General features: G+C 39.1%; 1 pseudogene; it reads left to right on the top strand.

Moving 5' to 3' along the window:
- The first annotated feature begins 14,211 nt into the window (after positions 1-14,211).
- Positions 14,212-16,358, top strand: LOC103555219 (lethal(2) giant larvae protein homolog 1 pseudogene; annotated as a pseudogene).
- Positions 16,359-20,716: the final 4,358 nt, after the last annotated feature.

Here is a 20,716-nt window from a genome sequence, read left to right as displayed (position 1 = left end):
TTCTTTTTCCAGATCAATCGTTTTGCCATTTGCCTATTAATCACCGTTTTACTTAGACTGTCTCTGCAGTTACTAGGATCGGTTCTTTCTCCTTTTGCTCTCAAGCAATTCTCTTCGGCTCTGCTCCTTCGGTCATAAGGCTCCCACAGCTGTATCTAGAACCATTTTGGGTAGCTGTCTCCTCCTTCTCTCTTCAATATCCACTTCTCTGTGAAAGCCTGTGCAGCTGACTTCATTAAGAATATTTGCAAGTATGTTGGCATTTTTATTACAATCTTTATTTGTTGTCAATCTCAGCGAGAGTAAGAGCCACTGAACCAAGAACCTAGACTTGGCATCTGTGGGGAGGCAGCGTCTGACTACGGAGGGGAGAAGAGCAGGGAAGTTTAAAGCTCCTTTCTACCTGGCTGCAGACAACTCTAGACGCAGACCCCTTAGAGCCAGGGTATCAGCTATTTCACCCATTGGTGTGCTTGGTGCAAAAGCGAGAAAAGGTCAGCACCATCCCAACCTCATTGCACGAAATTATGGTAGAGGTTCACATCTGGAGATGAGATCTAACTAAATCAGAATTTAAAGAATTAGGCTCCAGAAGTCTTACTCCCAAGTCACATACTTCCAACATTAATCTGAAAGGTGCCTTTAAACTCCTCATTCATGACTTTCTCAGTCTGTTTTATCTTGCTGGCTGTGTGTTCTCGGCCAAGTTCTTTTCTTGACCTCTCTTAACCTGAGGTTCATTGTTTCATTTATAAAAAGAGGATAATAATAGTACCTCATAGAGTTTTAGTGAAGATTAACTGAGATAATTTGTATGTCATTCACAGTGCTGAGCTCTTAATAAGTGAAAGAAATATTGCCAGTGTGTCCGATAATGTAGTAATAGCATATACTAGATATACAATGATTACACTAATTAGTATTATTTCCCAGAATTGCTTACCTAGTATATATATCTCATCAGGGAATTGTAAGAATTTTTAAGCTATTGTTTGTAAAATCCTTTTGCACCTCTACTTGGGCATAGTAGAAATAAATACTTATTTATACATAAGCATCATCTCTTTCCTACCAAAGGGATCATAAGAACTAGAAAGCTGGATCCAAACAGAAAAAGGAAATACTAGGTCCTTCTGATCTTTGCACATTCACTTCATCTGAATTTAAGGGCATATATCTTAAATTCTTCAATTTGATAATTTGAGAACATATCTACTGAACTTCATGAATAGAAATCTATGAGAATTATAGACACTTCTTATAAATACTTTAAGCTCAGTAATACAAGCTATTGATTGTTTGCTTTGATTTTCATTTTCACTATCTGACCAAATAAAGCAGAAACAGATGGCTTTTCTGACTTACACTATTTTAAGCTACAAATATGTTGCCCACTTTTGAGCCTATGTAGTTCGTTTGACATCTGTCACACAATGAAATTATACCTTCCACACTTTAAGGTGGAGACGGCGTGGATTAGACTGAGGGTCAGAAGAACTGGGTTCTCATTCTGGCTTAGCTCTGAACACCCCACAGGACCTCTTATGAATCCTTTCATCATGCTTAATCTCAACTTTCACTTCTATGAGGTAAGTTAGACAACTTCTCAATCTTTAGCATGTAGACTAATCACCTCGGGATTTTGATAAAAGGAAGAGTCTGTTTAGCAGGTCTGGGGTGGGCCCAGAGATTCCGCATTTCTACCAAACCCCCAGGTGATGCCGGTGCTGCTGGTCCACAGACTACAATTTGAGTAGCAAAGGACTAGATAAATTCTTGGACAAATGCTGTACAATTTGGGGTTTCTACAAGATTGCTCATGAGAAAGGACATCGTGATGGCCCCAAACAGGGATCAAGCACAGACAGTCACCTACCATGGGTATCACACTTTGCAGTTATGAAAGTGTGCTCACATCCATTTAGTCATCACATTATTTCTGAAAGGAACCTAAACTCAGAAAAGTTGAATCACTGGCCCAAGATCACACAGTCCTATCGTCAATATGTGGCAAAACCCAGGATCAAATACAGAGCCTCATCTGCAACTAGCTGAGCTCACACACCATGTCTTCCATGGTTGCCAGGCCCCAAAATGAATCAAGCCAAAGAAGATCCAACAGCCGAATTTAGTTTCATACACAACCATATATTTATGTACTTATTTAAAGTTACCTAAATATTGATAAAATCTAGTGTTTACCTGTTAAAGCCGATTTAAGACTTCTATTTTCTTTTACATCTTTCCATTATTTTTCTGCTGCCCCCTATTCATCAAGTACAGAAAAGCCTCTCAGGCCAGCATGTGCATTTCCAGTTTCACTTGCTACAGTATATGAGTTCTAGATCTTAAAGGCCAAAAAGCATCTATTTGACTAAAGAGCTATAAGGCAGCCATAAAAATTATGGATCACAGAAATAAGCAATTAGTGTTATCTTCAATTGCTTTATTGGCAGTATTCACTCGTTAGAATAGAGGCAGCCGTAAAACAGATTGCAACATACTGTATAACAGCATATGGGATTTTACATTATAATGCTATTCTCTGCCAAGAAGTCATATTTTCATTTGAATGCATGGAACAGATTATCACAGGGTTTCCAGCATTAGAAGTGGATGACCCTCACTTTTTTTGTAGTTGTTGTTAAAAGGCAATTCTTGAAGTTATGACTAAATCAAAATAAGTGCGATGGTGAACAGGGCTGTGTTACATGCCTGCATTCTGGGCCATTGGAGACCAGGCATGGCATGGAGCTACAGCAGATAATAAAGTCAATCTCCAACGTGGTGGATGGAGAGTTGAGGGTTTGCCAGTCTTCCAGACCAGCTGGCATCAATTCTGGAGGAAGCTGCTCACCCGCCCATCTCATCACAGCCTAAGTACCACAAAAGATAGCATTTGCACAGGAGATAGAAATAAAACAATAGGAATAATAATATGAAAAAGAACAGGACCTTTATTTAACATTGGGAGATGTCTTCTTGACATCTGTGTCATTTTTACAGAATGTGTATGTGAGCATGTTTATATATTGCAGGTGATTTATATATCATGGACCTTCAAATTCATACACCCTGGAACATGTTCCAATAGGCCAAGCTCTCAGGAATCACTCAGAGGCCTAGAGTTTAAGAGTTTCCCCATCCTCTCACACATTTTACAAGTTTCAATATGGCACACCTGGAAAGAGGGCTAAATGCCCACTCTGCTGTTTCAACAATTCCAGTTGGAAAAAGAGTAGGGAAAAGTACATCTAACAGATTCTCTTTCCAAGACCAGCCTGTGATATAGCAAATGAAAGGCTTTGAAAGGCAGGACTACTGAAAAGGAAGCTTGCGTGGTTTCAAATTAGAAGTCATATTGTTGCACTCACAGTTGATCAAATAAATATTAATCACCAAATGTATTTATGTCACTTCTCACGCAATTGCAATATATTTCAAATGTGTTTTTGAATGGTGGATAAAACACACTGGAAGGGCAAAAAAGAAATCTCCTTTTATAGAACCTCAGATACTAAAGAACTAAAGGCGTCTGTAGTAATTTACCAGGACAAAGGAATACGTTTGAATTATTTTCTATGTTTCCTGCTCTTTATTTAGATCTAGTAAAACCCAGATAATTTGATAAACTCTTTAGAGTCCATATACAATAATATGTTACAAGTAAACTTTAATCTTATGTGATACTTCAATGAATTAGTGTATTTACTCAAGTAATTTTTCCAGTCTTAAGTCCGCAAAAATTATAAAATTGCAAAAAAATAATTTTAAAAAAATCCTTATAATTTTGGAAAAAAGATTATGCTAACATTACAAAGGCAGTAATAACGCAAAACAAAGTAAAAGGGAGCTGTTCCCTTCTATATCCCTTGGTTAGTTGGAGCAACATTTTCAGTCCTCAATTTCCACATTTCTATGTTTAAGGACTTTTACTTCTCTTCATAAAACGATTTGGTGAAAATAGTAATTAGACCAAAAATGCAAGCATTTTGCAAGCTAATCCTGCCTGTGTTATTTACCAGTCCCTGTGGCTTGGATGTATCCATATACTCTTTCAAATCTGCTTCAGCTGTCATGGATTTATTTGTAAAGCTGCATAATGACCATACCTATAGCCTCCTTCCAAATTGAGCTTGAAATTTTTTTTTTAAGTATTTCTCAAGCAGTTAGAGTAATTTCTCATGAATGACTACCTTGTCTTATTTTTAGAGTGAGGAAAGCTGGTGGTTTTCCAGGAGCCAAACAAAGGGGCCCCTTTAAAAACTTGAAATGGAAACAGGAACCAAGACAGCAGCTAGTTTGTACTTTGAGAAAACGCATGCTGACAGATTGAGGGTGTTCCACCAATGTATCACATACAGTGAAACATCTGCTTTTTGGTTCAACAGTATTTTCCTCAATAGCTCACCAACTTTCTAAATTTGGCAGCTCTTGTGGCCCTGGCCTTGTGATGGAGGCGACCTTATTAGACAGAAATGTTGAGAAGCAAGCTGTTCGTTGGGTCTGTAAGGTAGCAAACTCAAGAGACTACATATTCTTAAAACGTCAATGAGTATATGAGTGTGTGGGTGTGTGTGTTTCACCAAACAAGGTCTCACTGAGTCAGACAACAGTAACACCAAAAGCTAATGGAGAAAATGGTTTTTTTCATATTTATCTTGCCATGCAGTAGTGTTACTTAATTCAGCAGTGTTCAGAACAAGCCAACAATAAATAGTATCTTGCTATATAATGACTAGTTTTTCCTTCCCTTGCAATAAAGCATTTAAGAAAAAAAAAACCCACAAGCATTTCAAATAGCCCATGCTTTGCTGCAAAAATAGACTGTGACGAGAGTAACTCTTCCAATCAATTATGCAGCATGGTTTTAACCGAGGAAAAATTTCAACATACGTATCACTTCAAAATATATACAGCATAAATCTATATGTACAAACTGCGTAGATTTTGAAGGGCTACGAAGCATATATTTTGCTACACCAAAGCTCTGACTGTTAAATTGATTGCAGCAAAACTATAATTTCTTTTGCTAAAAAACCCGAGCAATATGAATCTTACTGGAATTATTTAAACTCAGTGGTGTGTGTACACATCTATATGTGTGTGGGTACAAACAACAGGATTTCTACAAATTCTCTTCAGTCAGCTCAGAAGCAACTCCTCTTTTCTAACTAACATATTGCTCTGAAATTGTCTCCGTTAAAAGTGACGATAGTAAACCAACATACTTCAAATTCCACAGTCTACACATGTAGATTCTAAACCCGTTCTGCATAGCGGGTCACTTAATGTTGTTCTCTCCCCTTATATACATGCAGGGTTCATTAACGATCTCCCTTAAGAGCACCATTTTAAAGAATGATCTGCTGCGTTAGCCAGAGCACTGTGACTTAGTCTCTTACATACACATATATATTTTTTTTCATTTTGGCTGAATTCAGGAGTAAGTCTGTGGGCTAAAAGGATCGATCTGTCACAGAGCAACAGATTGCAGTTGGAGACTGCCAACAAATCACAAGCAACAGTAGGTAATGACTAATTGTAACAGGAATGAGGGAACAGAGGGTGGGGATTGTTGCAGAAAAGGTAACTGAAAAAATGATCTTTCCCAAACGAAATCAAACATTTTTGTTTTGGTATCTGTTATTGTTAAATCAAATAACAAGCATAGCACCTTCATTCTTCTCGATATTTCCTGGTGATGCTGATCAACTTGACAATTTCTAAGAGATTTGTGTATTTTCCATCACAGGTTGCCTTTTCTGTTCCTTTATTTCTATTAGTACTATTCTATGAGGCATTTTTGAGGTTTCTCATTCAATTATTTTAAAACACTCTTTGGAGCTGTACAACCTAAGACGTACAGGAAACCTTAACTATGACTCCCACATTGTGGTAATGAATACACAACGTGATCTTAAAAAAAAAAAAAAGAAGGAAAGGGATTTATGAAGATTTACAAGGTCCAAGAAATAGAATGGCGAGAACAATCATATCCATCTCTTTTATTGATTAGAATGTTGCAATTTTTAATTATCTATTCAATCTTACTTCCTCAGATTTTCATGAAATACTTTTTTCTAATTATCAACATATGCAAGCATAAATTTGTTTGTAACAGAAATAACCTTCTAAAACTTTAGTCTATGAAATTACTTGAGCTTCAAGTGCTTAAAGGAATTAAACTCTACATTAAGGTTCTGATGCTTTGGGAACGTTCTGCAAGTTTTGCTTTACTCCAATGAAGATCAACAAGATTTCCTGTGTAGCCGAAACACAAGGATTTTGTGGCTCCCAATAACTGAGATAAAAAAGCACATTGGGTCAAATGTAATATCACATTTTTAAAGGTCACTTATTTTGTTTAAACTGAAATATTTAATTTCAACCAATATAATGTGGTGAGATTGACCATAAACTTATTCCAATTGTAAAAATAATGATTTCCTTAACTTGGTAATATAGGCTAGTTACGGAAATCTTTAGTGATATAACCAATTTTGTCCCACTGATATTTTAATTCCTAGATCCTCTGCTTTCTACATGTTGAACATCAGAATCCATCTTTTTAATATCTGCATCAAATATTCTTTATCTCCCATTATTCAAACAAGAAATAAAAGAAGAATGCTAAGGATTTCCCTTCTTTCTTAAATCAACATTGATAGATGTTCCCAAACTAGTTTCTCAGTAAACTCAACTCTTCCTCTGCTGGAAAAGAGAAGAGCAGTTCCAGAATGTCAAGTTAAAAATTAGCCATTAAAGTGGGAACATGGAAAAGAGACAGTAATGTTTACAGAAATAAGTATCAGAAGCAAATTAGATGGGAGAAGGATGAAAAATAATGGTAAACAATGAACTGTAGATCACTGAAGCAACATATACAAGGAAAGGAAAGAAGCTAAGGACAAATGAGATGGCATGAGGGCTGCAGGAATCTTGTGAGATAGAGCAAGAAAAATAAAACTAAGAGGAAAAATTTAAAACTTTGACAAAGAGAAGTAAACTCATACCAGAAACCCATAAAACATTAATAGAAAACCAGAATTATACTCAGCTAAATTTTAAATAAATGTTCCCTCTATTTTGTTCTGAATCTTCAATATTAATGAATAGCCCAGCCTAAATACTAGTTGATAGGGGTCATAGGCTTGGAATTTCCCATCAGTTCCCAAGGAGCTTGCACATACAACTGAGATGTACCTAAACCACTCTTTTGTTTCCAAGTGTCAGGATAGTTTTGACAAAAAAAACCACACATCAACATTTTGATAATTTAAAGTCTGCTACAGTTATTTATATTTATCCTCCCAAGGGGTGAACTGCAGATGACTTCACGTTCCAGATTTCAGCACAAATGCATCAATGCCCCATTATCACCCACATCGTTCGCATCCAAACACAGTGCAGGGACCTAGCCACTCGGCAGTGGTAATCCACTCCAGCCAGTATTTACATCTCAGGTGACGACAGAGATACTGTGGTTAAGGACTGCTAGCACAAAAAGCCAAACACTAGTGTTACAGACCGTACCCGGTTCACTAGGTACAACAGAAACACCACCAGTAATTTTCAACGACTGATGAAACACCACCTGAGGTAGATTAATTCAATCATTCAATCATTTATTTATTCATTCACTAAATAAATATTTATCAAACACTTACCCACCATGTTCCAGATCCTATACAGTCCAATAGCCTTGGTGTCTTGACATCGTAATATCGCACATATATTGGTGAAAATAACCCAGTTCACAACAATAACAATTATAAAACTTGAATGACCACCTCTTTTCCCATAGTTCTGACTATGCCTGGCCTTTCATGCGTCCTGTTCATAACTACTTGATATATTTGAGTAATTTCAGGTGGATCCTCCTGCTCATACATAACTACTTCATTAATAGTCAAGTTATAATGAGAGCTTACACGAAGCATTGCTCTCTCAAAATAAAAATATTCCTGGATATATTTCACCTTAATGTGAGTGAAATAACCTCTCAACTCCACCACCAAAGGAAAGAAAGGCTAGCATGGAAACATTGGAATATTAGGAATCGATACAGGAAGGCCCTGAAAAGGGCAGAGGGAGAAACAGGAAACAGGGACGGCGCCCCTACGTCATGATGGTGCCCAGGGCTATCTTCACCTCTGCTCCAGGATGCAAAAATTAAACCACTTCAGATCTGAGTGAACTGGTTATTCTTTTTCCTTGTCTTGCCCAAGTTGCAAAGTGAGATTTTCCCATAATTTCATTCTGTCATTTGATGTCTAATCTTTTTAATTCATGATTTTATAGATTTTAACCAGAATGAAGACTCTCCACTTTTGTTTTCTGTCTCCAGACAACTCTTACAGCGTTACCAAGATGCAGGCCTAGATTATACACTGTCCTGGGTTTGCCCTTCTCTCCATTTTCTCTAGGTTCACTATTATTCTTTTGAAGTGTTTTAATCAGAACTGCAAATTCTATTATATATAGATTCAAGTTCATATATACAAATACATATCATATATTCCCAATATATATTAAAATCACTATTCATAATATACCCACAAAAATGTATTTTTTATAAAATTAACTTAAAATAGTTTTTTTTTTTTAAGATTTTACTTTTCCTTTTTCCCCCAAAGCCCCCCTGTACATAGTTGAGTATTTTTAGTTGTGGGTCCTTCTACTTGTGGCATGTGGGATGCCGCCTCAGCATGGCTTGATGAGTGGTGCCATGTCTGCACCCAGGATCCGAATGGGTGAAACCCTGGGCCGCCAAAGCAGAGAGCACAAACTTAACCACTCAGCCATGGGGACGGCCCCTAACTTAAAGTAGTTTTAAGAGTTTGAGCAACAGCATCCTTCCATGTGTGGAAGTAAATAGGTAACTAGTATACTTTCTATCCATGATAAGTCAACTACGAGCAGAATTTGTGGCAGATTTTAGCTAATAAACTCCAAAATAACAAATATTTAGCAAAAATTTGACTATATTAATTATTTGATGTAAATTAAGACTCAGCATTTTAGCCATTTTTCCCCCTAAAATGAGCTTATTTGTAAATGTTAGCAGTTGATTAAATAACTTTAAAAAATAATCCTTCCTCTGGAAGGCTCATGTGAAAACAAAGCAAAATAACCAAACCTCAGATTTAATCACTCTAGGCCAAAATTTCAACTTTCTTTCAAGTTATATAGATTTAGACAGGCTCATGGCATAATTGAGCATTTCCTGGGAGAAAATATCAACCAACCCCCACTTGTTCTTTACCATCTCAGAATCATAGCTGGTGATTTCAAACCACGGGGAAAAGTGGGTGGCTGCCCGAGTTTCTGCTGAGAACAAATCTCACGGTATTTTTCAGTATCAGCTCCCTTTTCCAGAGGGGACAGCAGTTCTTGAACCCAATTCTGTATGCATGTTTACACCACAGTATATCCAACTTCTCCACTCCAAGGCGCTGTCCTCAGCCACTGCGACCTCAGTTCCTTCAGGTGACAGTATGGCTTTCTGCTGATTTATTAAAAATCTCCCATTTTATGGCTCCTGTGTACTCTCTGGAGTGTGATCATGTGACCAGTATAATGACAATCTGTCTCCCTGCTAACATTTCTCTACTTTGGTTATTTGTTTGATAAAGTGAGGAGCTTCCCTTTTGTTGCCCTTCATCAGAGCTTAATGTCTTTACTTTGGGATCAATATACTTTATGAATAATTTTATTTCCTTCTATTTTTATGGTCTTTTCTCCTCATTATCATACTGAGTTTATTAGCTGGTGCTGTCAGTATCTTTACCCTGTCATATGTTCCTGAGGTACAGTAAATATCACTTGTGTTGTAATTAATATGCACACCCTCTGCAGTAATTAAAGTACAGACCCCTTCAACCAGCTGAGCTTCCTACACTAATTCCACCTTATCTTTATAATGAACTTATTGTAATCTGAAACTACTACTGAATATTGTTCAGTAAGGCTAGAAGAATGAAATCTAACGAGATGCAATAATATTTGTGAACATGTTAATATAAAAAATGAATTTAATTAGTCTAAATCTAATTAAATTTCCCGTACAATTAAAAGCCTCCCCTTCCTTCCATTTTTTAAAAACTAACAAATGCCGCATTATTGCCCTTTCAGTAATTCCTACAAAGAAGCAGACCGGACAAGTGCTTTTTTCCTCATGAGATACATACAGCAGAACCTAAGGGGACCAGAAATTGGAAAGTGACATAGTAAGGGAATAGTCCCTTGGAGGAGCTACTATCTGAAAGAGAAGACTTGCAAGAGTTTGGACAAATCAGAAATCTGATCTTTCTAAAAAGGAAAAACTCGAGCAAAATAGTTTATGAAAACAGTCTGTGAATCAAAAAATATGTTTTTAAAATATCAAATACCATATGTACATTGCAAGTTTCACTAAGTCACAGTTCCTGTCCCCAAGGAGCCTACATTTTAATGAAAGAAATAGATATTTCAATTCAGCAAATATTTATCGGGCATCTTCTAGAAAGAACACAGACAATGGATGTCATAGAATTTCTAAGGAGGATGAAAAAGGAAAAGTCTAGCACTAAGCTTGTACCTTGGTAGACAGGAGAGAGAACATTTGGGGCAGGACACTAGTTGTCGCTGCACATACTCAGTTGTGCTAGAGAAGAGAGTCTGTGTAAGTTAGGAAAAAATAGACGCAAAAGACTAAATCAAGATACATAATTGGCACAAAGGAGAAACATGGTGAGGAACTGCATGTACATTTAATATTACACCTACATTGTCAGGAAACATTTCAACAAGGAACGTGAGTGCTTAAAGTGCAGACCCGCAATAGGCACAGAACTGGCAGATGAGCCTGAGAATTGGGTGAAAGATTAGGCATGACCGCAACAATGCTGGTAAACGGGATTATTTCAAGGTGGAAAGAAGTTACCAGTGGGGTAGAGCTCTGCTTTTTAATTATTCACAGTAATGACTTCGATCTTGGAATGAAAGAAATCATTTCCAAGATCGTAGATTGCACTAAATCAGCAGGCAGCATAGCATTGAGGACTGATACAACATACACACATATAAATATATCATCTTGAGAATTTAAGAGTGGGTTAGTGGTCAAAACACCTGTCAATTAAAACAACACATTTACTCCCAGGTTTTTTTTCTTGTTTTCTTTAAAACTATCCCTGTTTGTGGGAGACTTGTAAGAGAGGCTCCCTATTGGATTACTTGGAAGACAGTAACCAAGTGACGTCATCTTTGCAGTAATAGAATCCAAACTCCACTATTACCTGGCACCTGTTCTGGCACTCTCCAAGCAATTATGGATCAGTCCTCAAGAAAATCAATGTTGGGGCCGGCTCCGTGGCTGAGTGGTTAAGTTCGCGCGCTCTGCTGCAGTGGCCCAGGGTTCCGATCCTGGGCGCGGACAGGGCACCGCTGGTCAGGCCACGTTGAGGCGGCATCCCACATCCCACAACTAGAAGGACCTGCAACTAAGATATACAACTATCTACTGAGGGGGGGGGGGGGGTTGGGAAATAAAGCAGAAGAGAAAAAAAAGACTGGCAACAATTGTTAGCTCAGGCGCCAATCATTAAAAAAAAAAGGAAGATTGGCAACAGTTGTTAGCCTAAGTGCCAATCTTTAAAAAAAAAAAAAAAGAAAATCAATGTCTACTCTCCTACTGGACTTGATATGAACTTAATTGGGAGAAAATAGAGGTGGATTTAGAGCAGCATCTCCGCAATAGTCTCTGTAAAATTATCAGTGGGCTTGCTTTTAGATGTGAGATGTCCTTTGGCAACATTGCCTATCCATGCTATCACTGCTAACACCACACATTGATTCTTTCACTGTCCTGTCCTCTATTTCACCTTTTGCCTCTATTTTGACGTCGTACTTTTTTTCTTAATGCATTAAGTATACAGAAGCTTGAGAACCCAGAATCATCTCATGCCATTCCTTAGTATAATAAAATGAAAAAAATTTAAATTGTATGTAAGTTACACCACTCAGAAGGCAATGAATTTTAAGTAGAAATCTGATAATCTAGGAAGTTGCCCTACAAAGCAAACTTCTGAGATCTCTTCCTAATGTAGAACTTCAGTGATGAAAGCGAGTAATATGTTGAGATGTATTGCTAAAACTGTGCATTACAAATCAAAGGAACTAAAATAAAGTCAGGCATTCTCTCGAAGAGTACACACTATATTTTAAGGAAGATTTAAATGTTCTTCAAAAGGGCAATAGGTAGAAAATGGAATGATACTGACACCAAAAATAAATTACAAAGAAAATCTGGGTCATTTTGCTGCTAAAAAATAAAACTAAAACAGATGTTGACATCTACCTGATATCGAATATGTTTCTCAATGTTGATCTTGACCATCAAAAAGGAAGCTTAGCAGAAGAAAATCTGATAGAAATGAACGGAGATCCTAAAAGATATACTTTTAAAATTTCTGATTGATAAAGTTGGTTAGGTTATGCCACTGAAAATCACTGAATCCAAAATGTCAGCCCATTTTTAGTGAAGGCAAGGGATGTGTGTACCGGTGGGTGTATGTGTCTGTGTTTGTATGTATATGCACTTGCAGATACGATAAAGCAAAAATTCGAGCTCAGAGAATTAAGTAATGTGAAATTTCCTCCAGTATACTCTTCCAATAGATTAACTGAAAGTATAATCTCTTATCTTGTTACATTAGTTCATCTTTAAGTTTTGTGTTCAGTTCACTGTAAGAGCTAATCCTAGTGCTGAAGAATAGTCTCAAAGTGCCAGAGAAGTTCTAAAAATTAGCAACAGTGTTTCTTCTAAGTCTGTCCACATCATTTTTGAAAATTGTTCCTATGAAGGATGGGCTTGGCTTTGGAGGAAATATTTTGTGACTTGCGATTTATTTTGTACACGCAGCATAGTTTGGGAGCAATGCTAATGTTTATGGATTATTGTACTAATTTACAAATTATAGTGTAATACTTGTAATTCAATGGAAGCTTTCTTGGAAAGCAGATGTACTTATATTTGCTCAATGGTAAGTTTAGTAACAAAGTATAGGAACGTCAGTAGAAGACAGAAGTCAATTCTATGCAGGATTTTTGCACCTGTGGTTTGTGTATGGAAGGGTCAATTTCAAACCTCCATTTGGTGATATATTCTTGAATTAAGGGCTTTTCGGTAGGCTGTGTTTGTAAGGGAAATGTCCTTAAAAAAGTTTTCATCATGAGCCTCATGGTATCTTCTCTAGCCCCACTGGTCAGTTTGTTTAAGCACTGGACCATCGATCCCTTAACATTACCCAGTCGAAACAAAGAACAAAATATGACAACTAATTGATAAATGAGGTGGGAAACAGAACATTCTAGGACGCTTACATGAAGGACATCCTTGAGGGAAACCACTAATAAGGAAGAAAAAGGGGGCTGGCCCCGTGGCCGAGTGGTTAAGTTCGCGCACTCCACAGCAGGCGGCCCAGTGTTTCGTTAGTTCGAATCCTGGGCGCGGACATGGCACTGCTCATCAGACCACGCTGAGGCAGCGTCCCACATGCCACAACTAGAAGAACCCACAACGAAGAATATGCAACTATGTACCGGGGGGCTTTGGGGAGAAAAAGGAAAAAATAAAATCTTTAAATAAAAAAAAAAAAAATAAGGAAGAAAAAGTTTAAAAAGGGGGAAAGCTAAATATTCTCATTGTGTGTGTGGATATATGTGTGTATGTGTATGTGTGTGTAAATATATATAAATATAAATATACATATACTGTATATATATATTCACATTTAAAATATGTATTCTTATTTTGTATATGTACTTTAATGATTTAATACTACTGACTTTTGTATAAAATACAAATAGCAACATTTACCCCTCTCTTCTTCCCGGAATTACTGAGGTGAGTATGATAATGTATATAAAACCTTTTAATCTACTAAATGTTAGAGTTGTCATAATTTTCTTCTGCAGTCATCACTTTCCTTTGGCTGTAAAAGCCCTAATTGTATTACCAGACATAAAAGCAAAATCAAAAACTCCAGTTTGCCTTCCTTTTGTTTTTTTCCAGCTTACTGAATAGAATTCTACAATTAAATTTCAATGGTTTGCAAAATTCTTCTCTCAAATTAAGGTGAAAGCGATTGAATTTTTTAGCTACACCTGCTCAACTACTAATTTAAAGAGAGAAATAGCAATTAGTAGTAGAACAATATTGTTGCTATGAACCAAGAGAAGTCTCAGAGCACAGCTGGCTCAGGTAGAATCCATCTTCAGTACTCATCACTCCACCTTTCTTTAGGCCTAGCTTCTGTTTCACATAAAGACGATACCCCACTGCTCATTGAGTGCCCACCACATTTGGATGTGACTACTTAGTTACATATTGAGAAATGATATGATTAAGGACTCAAAAAATTATTCTCCTGTATGTATTCAGCATTAAGGCAGAGAGTACCCATCTGCTATTACCTGCTTGGCCCAAGTCGCCCCTGTCCCTCCAAGCTGTGGCCCCGTATCTTGAGCACTGGTGAGCAGAGCCCCCAGCCAGCCTCCAGGGCCTCGCACTGGCCCATCGCCAGGTCCGGAACCCAGTCCTGGAGGCATCAAAGTGAGGGCTGCTGCTGACCGGCCCTGAGGACAGCATCCTGTGGCTCTGGGATGCCCCCGCCATGACACTGTGGCCACTCTACAAGCTGAGCATAGCTGGCCTCTTCCAAATGGCCTGTAAGCATGCTGACAGCCTGGCCCAGGCCACAGAGGATGACTGGCCACTCTTGCTCATGGTGGGTTGCTTCAACTTACAGCAACGATCCCTGGCTCAGTGTGCAGAAGCAGGCCCTCTGCAAGTCCACTTGACCCAGATGGTGGTGGCCGCCACTGCAGTCTCAGTGCTGTGCCAGAGCTAAGTGACGCACAGCCAGAACAGATGACCAGCAACAGGACGGCAAGGGCTTCACGTGGAAGGGCCATGAGCGGCCAAGCCCGTGCCTGGGCTTCTGCCCTGGCCCTCTGGTTCCAGGCCCCTGTGCTGGGCCAGAGCCTGCTGCCAGCTGCTGGCCCGCTGTCGTGGTCTTTGGCCTTAGTCACAGTTTTCACCTCTTCCACTACCCCCACAAGAGCCCACGTTGGCCAGCTGCACCCTTCACCCCAACGACCCCCTGGCCATCAAGGGGCCACTCTCCCGGGTAAAGTTGCTCCAGGAGTCTCTGCACCAGTCTTTCACCAGCATCCAGAGGAACCAGGTCTCGGGCAAGGAGTGGGCTACTAACGCCAACAGCAAGTGTTGGAGGCCAACGCGCAACTGGCCCAGCAGGCCTGCCCCCACCATGTGGAGATGATGCCCGCACAGCACCACATCTAGCCCAGATTGGTGGACGACTTCCTTTCCAGCATCCCGTGCTGCCTATACTTGGCCAACACATTTCTTGGAGATGCAGTCCACCCCCAGCCACCATGAGGCACCAACTCGGGCTCCATGTTTGCCTACACTCCAGAAATGCACAAGGCAAGAAGAGTCCAGAGTTGGAGGAGGAGAAGGCCAGGCTGAGCAAGGGGGTGCAGCTGATGCTGTGTGCGCCCTTGGTGGCCATCACCGTGTTGGAGGTGCATCACCGCCAGTTGCCTGACCCCTACAAGGACTTGCAGGATGGCCACGCTGTGCTTGTCATGTCTGAGGAGCAGTTTAAGGTGTTCACACTACCTGAGGTGAGCACCAACACTGAGTTCAAGCTGATGGCTGTCGAGGGCTGTTGCATGTACAAGCTGGCGCTGGCCACCTTTGCCGGCGATGCCTCTGAGGACTATGCCAAGACCTGCCTGGCTTGCCTCAACAACCTAGATGATATCCATGTATCCTTGTTGCCTGGCCTGTGACCCCGGGTGCACTTCTCCAGTATCCAGAAGGAGGACATCAGCTGTATCGTCTCCTGCATCCTTACATGCCGCAGCCAGAGTTTTGACCTGATTTCCTTGTCAGAGTTTGAATGATTCTCCTTAAGTGCCCAGAACATCACAGAGCCACTCGGCTCTCTGGACACGAGCTGGCCCCATGATGCTGCCTGTGCCAGCTACAGGCTCCCAAGTTGCCCAAGCTGAGCCAGGCTGAGGGACCCCAGGCATCGTCCTGGCCCCTTGGAGCCACAGTGGAAGCCCTGATCCTGTCTGCAGCAAGGGAGCTGACACCCCAGAGCCACCAGAGGCCATGTTCTAGCCCATGTCCATCAATTTAGCCAACAGTGCCAACACCACAATGGACACGACAGGGAACATCACGGTGGAGGACAAGCCAGATCTCCTGGGCTATTCCTAAGAATCTGAGGAATGTGGCAGAACACAAGGCTCGAGTCTGCACCATCCTGATGAAATGAGGAAGGCCAGAACTTTCCGACCACCACCTGCCCTGCTCGAGCAGGCATCCAAGACCCCTGGCTGCTATCTGGCCTTTCACATTGACACACACCTGCTAACCTGCAGGCTCCAGCGGGACCTGCTGACCCTGGCCCCAGGGTGGGGGCCCAGGACTCGACCCAGAGCCTCTGGAGCAGGTTCAGACGGGCCCCACCACAGGCGTCTGGCTACTACCCTAGAGGCCAGGTGCCATGAGGAGAGGATCACAGGGACTAGCAGCTCATGCCCCCTCCCACTCCACACACTGTCCTTCCCCTCTCACTTTGCAAAGAGTGTTTTTCTAATGCCTGTGCTGGATGGACAATAATTTCTATAACTATTTTGGTACTTACGCCTGGGCGCTCGCTCCCCCCCGCCCCATTTGCATGCATATACGTGACCAGGAGCTCTGCCGGGCACCCAGGTCTAGGGCCCAGTCGGGGGAGAATGGGGGAGTGGGAAGGGTTTCCTTGTAGAATGCACCTTGCTGTTTTTTTCTATCATTTGGTTAAAATTAGTGGTTTTAACATCAGAAATACTGATTTTTAATATTGCAAATGAAAGTATTTAATACCTCTTATAGGGAAAAAAAAGAGTACCAATAAAATGAGCCAGAATAAGTATTTTAATTATAAGTCTATTTTACATGATTCTCTATACCCAGCATTGTTACCTAGAATGTTGTTGAAGCTAAGGAAAAGGAATCAGATACCCATTTTTAACTAAAACATTATGGAGTTTATGCCCTAATTTCATAAGTGATAAGGTTACCCATGTGCCTTTAAGAAAATGCTGGGAAACTTTTCTGGCCTCAGACAGAAAATATAAGTTGTGAACTTCTTTAATGGCTATGCCTTCCAAAGTAGAACAAAGGGAAAGAGTTATTGAGGTAGCTAAAACAAAGCAAGAAATACTGCATAAAAAGAGAAAAATATTTTTCCCCAGGTCTGAATCTAGCAGCTCAGTACACGTGAAGGAGATGAATGAACTGAAAAGGTATTTGCAGCCGAAGAGATAGATGCGGAGCTATTATTTCTTGTGATGCTATGAGATATTTATAACAACAAAAAAACCTCTTGAAAATAAAATCAGCACCCAGTTTCTCAGCAACAAACAACCTTCAGACTCCACTAGCGATATTAAACCTTAAATACTAGTGCATGTTTAAATATTTTAATAGTGACTTAAATAAAAATTTGCATTTTATTTATCAGCTGTGTCTACATTCAGATACTACTTTCAGAAGATTTCCTTTAATAAGCTTCCTTCCCCATATCTACAATAATAAAAGTAAACTTGGAACAAAATATTTTCTTTTCAGACTGCTTCCCCATGCTAACACTCTAATCAAATCATAACATATAAAAACCTTTGTTTTAAATGTAATACTGAATTTTCAAAAAGAAAATATTAAAAGTAGGGGGTTTTAGTAGTCAAATTTTTATAATCCAAAGAGTATCATGGAGTCTTCTTTGAAAACATGCTCTTTTACCTTTCTCATTTAAAAAAATAAAATAATACATGTATAGTGCTTGACGTTTCCCTTTGTGAGGTGTAAGTTCCAGAAATCAGAAGATGTCACTGAAACATCTGTTATTTCACATTTTCCACTGATGGTTTTCATGGTCACACGGTCAGAAGACTATTACCATGAGGCTGTCTGTTATAGGGGTGTTGCAGTTTATCCTACTGACTTTCAACGCTTCCGCTCTCTCTTGGTGTAGGTACATACAAAGTGAAAGAGGTGAATTGCACTGCTCTGCTGCACCAAGTGGTAGCGCATTGGCCTGAAATATTTTACGTATCTCGCAAAGCTCTTGGAATCAAGAGATTCTTTGCATGCAAAGTAAAACAAAACTTATTTAGTTGTAACCCTCATGCAACGCTTTGCTAAAAATCCAATCTGAGATGTATTCTTTGTCAAATAAAACTTTGTCTTCTCTGCCATGTCAAAGTAACTTGTTGACAAGTGAAAAGTAAATTATACATGTGGTAAGTTTTTGTCTTGGTTTACTTTTGAGGATTGCTTTTGTGTGTGTGTTTGTTTTTCTTTGTTTCAATTTGTTTGTTGTTTCATGGTTGTTATATGATGCCAAACAGTTGATTTGATAGATTAATTTTTTATCATGGTAGTGACATAATTAGACAGGTTGTTTTATTTGCAGACATTTAGCACACAATCTTAGATACAGCCTAAGTGGAGATTTACACATTGAAAGATATAAATTTAGGAGAAATAGTATAAAAAATAAGTAGAAATTGAAGAGTACATAAATAATCTATACTGACTTCTGATTCCAAATCCATTTCTAAATTATTTTTTCAGATTTCATGACTTATTCTTTTTTAACAAAAGGCAAGAAGGAATGTTATATAAGAATATTACATTACATATCTTAAAAACTAATATTGAATTCACTGTGGTGATTTTATTTTCCACAGGGAGGGACAGCAATACCTCCCTCCCACGTGATCTTCTTAAATGTGACATTGAGACAACTCCTATCAAGTGAGGAGGTCTATGTGCCCTCCCTTAAAGATGGGCTGGCTTTGTGATCCCTGTTTTGGCTAACAGGGTATGGCTGACGTGAAGCTATTGACTTTTGTGGCCTGGTCATTAAAGGCCATGAAGTTTCTGCTTTGTAAACTGAAATACTCGCTCTTGAAAGCTTGTATGAAGGCCAACTGCACAGAGGCCACCATGGTGTGAGGAAGACTAAACACACGCAAAAGGAGAAACTACATGGACCCCATGAGACCACAAGAAGAGAGAGAGATGTCTGGGCAGCCCCAGCTGCTTGGGACTCCCATTTTTCGAGCCCTAGTCCTAGCTCTAGCCACCAACTTACTGCAACCTCAAGAGAGACCCTGAGCCATGACCACCTACCTGAACCCCTCCCAATTCCAACCCACAGAAGTCATGAGAAATAATACAACAATAATTGTTTTAAACCACAAAGTTGGGGGAAACCAGTTTTTTCATAGATCATTCATTTCTTAAACAAATGTTTATTGGCTGTCCACTCTGTGCTGGGAAATATCCTGAGTACTAACTCCTTCAAAGATTTTGTTTTCCCCCAGAAGAAGAAGAATTAATCTGTTCATCTTCCGTACTTCCATGGCTCTTTAGACTGGTAAAATAGCACTTATTTCTTTGTCCATATTGTATAAGTTGTGTACATGTTTGATTATAAACTTCTAAATTCAAGATCTGGGTCTCAGTTAATTTTCTGCCCTCCATGGAGTCTATAGTGCACACCTGTGTTCCGTGATTAACATATAGTACCTATCTGGATAAGGACATTCCATGCAAGGAAATGACACCGTTAGCCCCCATGGTACAAATTAAACACAAATAAAGGTTTTGATACATGAATTCTTTAAAATAGCTGAGTTTTCCGTTGGAGAAAAAGAAGCACTTTTTAAAATATTTGAATGTGTGATCATTGCTGTTTAGCTACTTACTGTGGCAGTCAAAAAAGAAAGCAAGCATTTTTCAAATATCCTAGTCATTAGGAAACAAGTCTTAAGTTGTTAAAATAATCCCTTATACTAGTCTGTTTCTATAGTGTCTTTATAGTCTGTTTCTACAGCTGTAGATAGTTTTGTTCTAATTGTAGCCTAAAACTGAAACGGACCTAGGATATGACAAAAAGGAGTCCAGGCCTCCTAGTTACAATATTCCTTCCCACCACTAGTCTACGCTGTTGCACTAAGTACTGAAGGCTCATTCAGTGTCCGCAGGCTTGTTGAGAGGATCACTTTTGTCTAAGATTTTTAGCTCAGATGGAAAAAAGTCAAATGCCTGATTGTTTCTTCAAATTAGAAGCAAACAATTTAAAAACAATTCTGTTCACAAAAATATATATTTTAATTCATAAATGTAAGCTTTAAAAACTTCATCAATTCAGAAAAGAAAATTCAAAGAAATCCGTTTTTTTTTTTTTTTGGAATCTCCCTTTCTAATTTTAAATAGAAGCAATCCAATCCTCATAGTTATGCTTTCTTAAAATGTTCAATTTTTGTTCGTTTCTCCTGGTCCTCTGCCCCAGTTGGATCTACATTTAATGATCAAATGAGTTTCTAAATTCCATGAATTCTACCTCAGCGCTGTTCTCCCTACCTAACCCAGTTTCTCCCCTTTCTATTAGTATAGTTCAGAACTTTAATATTTAGAAATTGGATAAGAATACGGGCAAACATTTACCTGTTTGAAGCCCTGTTCTAAGGGCTTCATATGTGCGACACTGTTTAAACTTCATATTAACAGACTGAAATAGATTCTAAAACTATTCCTATTTTACAGATGAGTAAACCATGGAGGATTTGCAGAACTAAG

This window comes from Equus przewalskii, chromosome 14 (assembly GCF_037783145.1).
Source record: "Equus przewalskii isolate Varuska chromosome 14, EquPr2, whole genome shotgun sequence".
NCBI lineage: Eukaryota > Metazoa > Chordata > Mammalia > Perissodactyla > Equidae > Equus > Equus przewalskii.
This window is presented reverse-complemented; position numbering and strand designations above follow the sequence as displayed.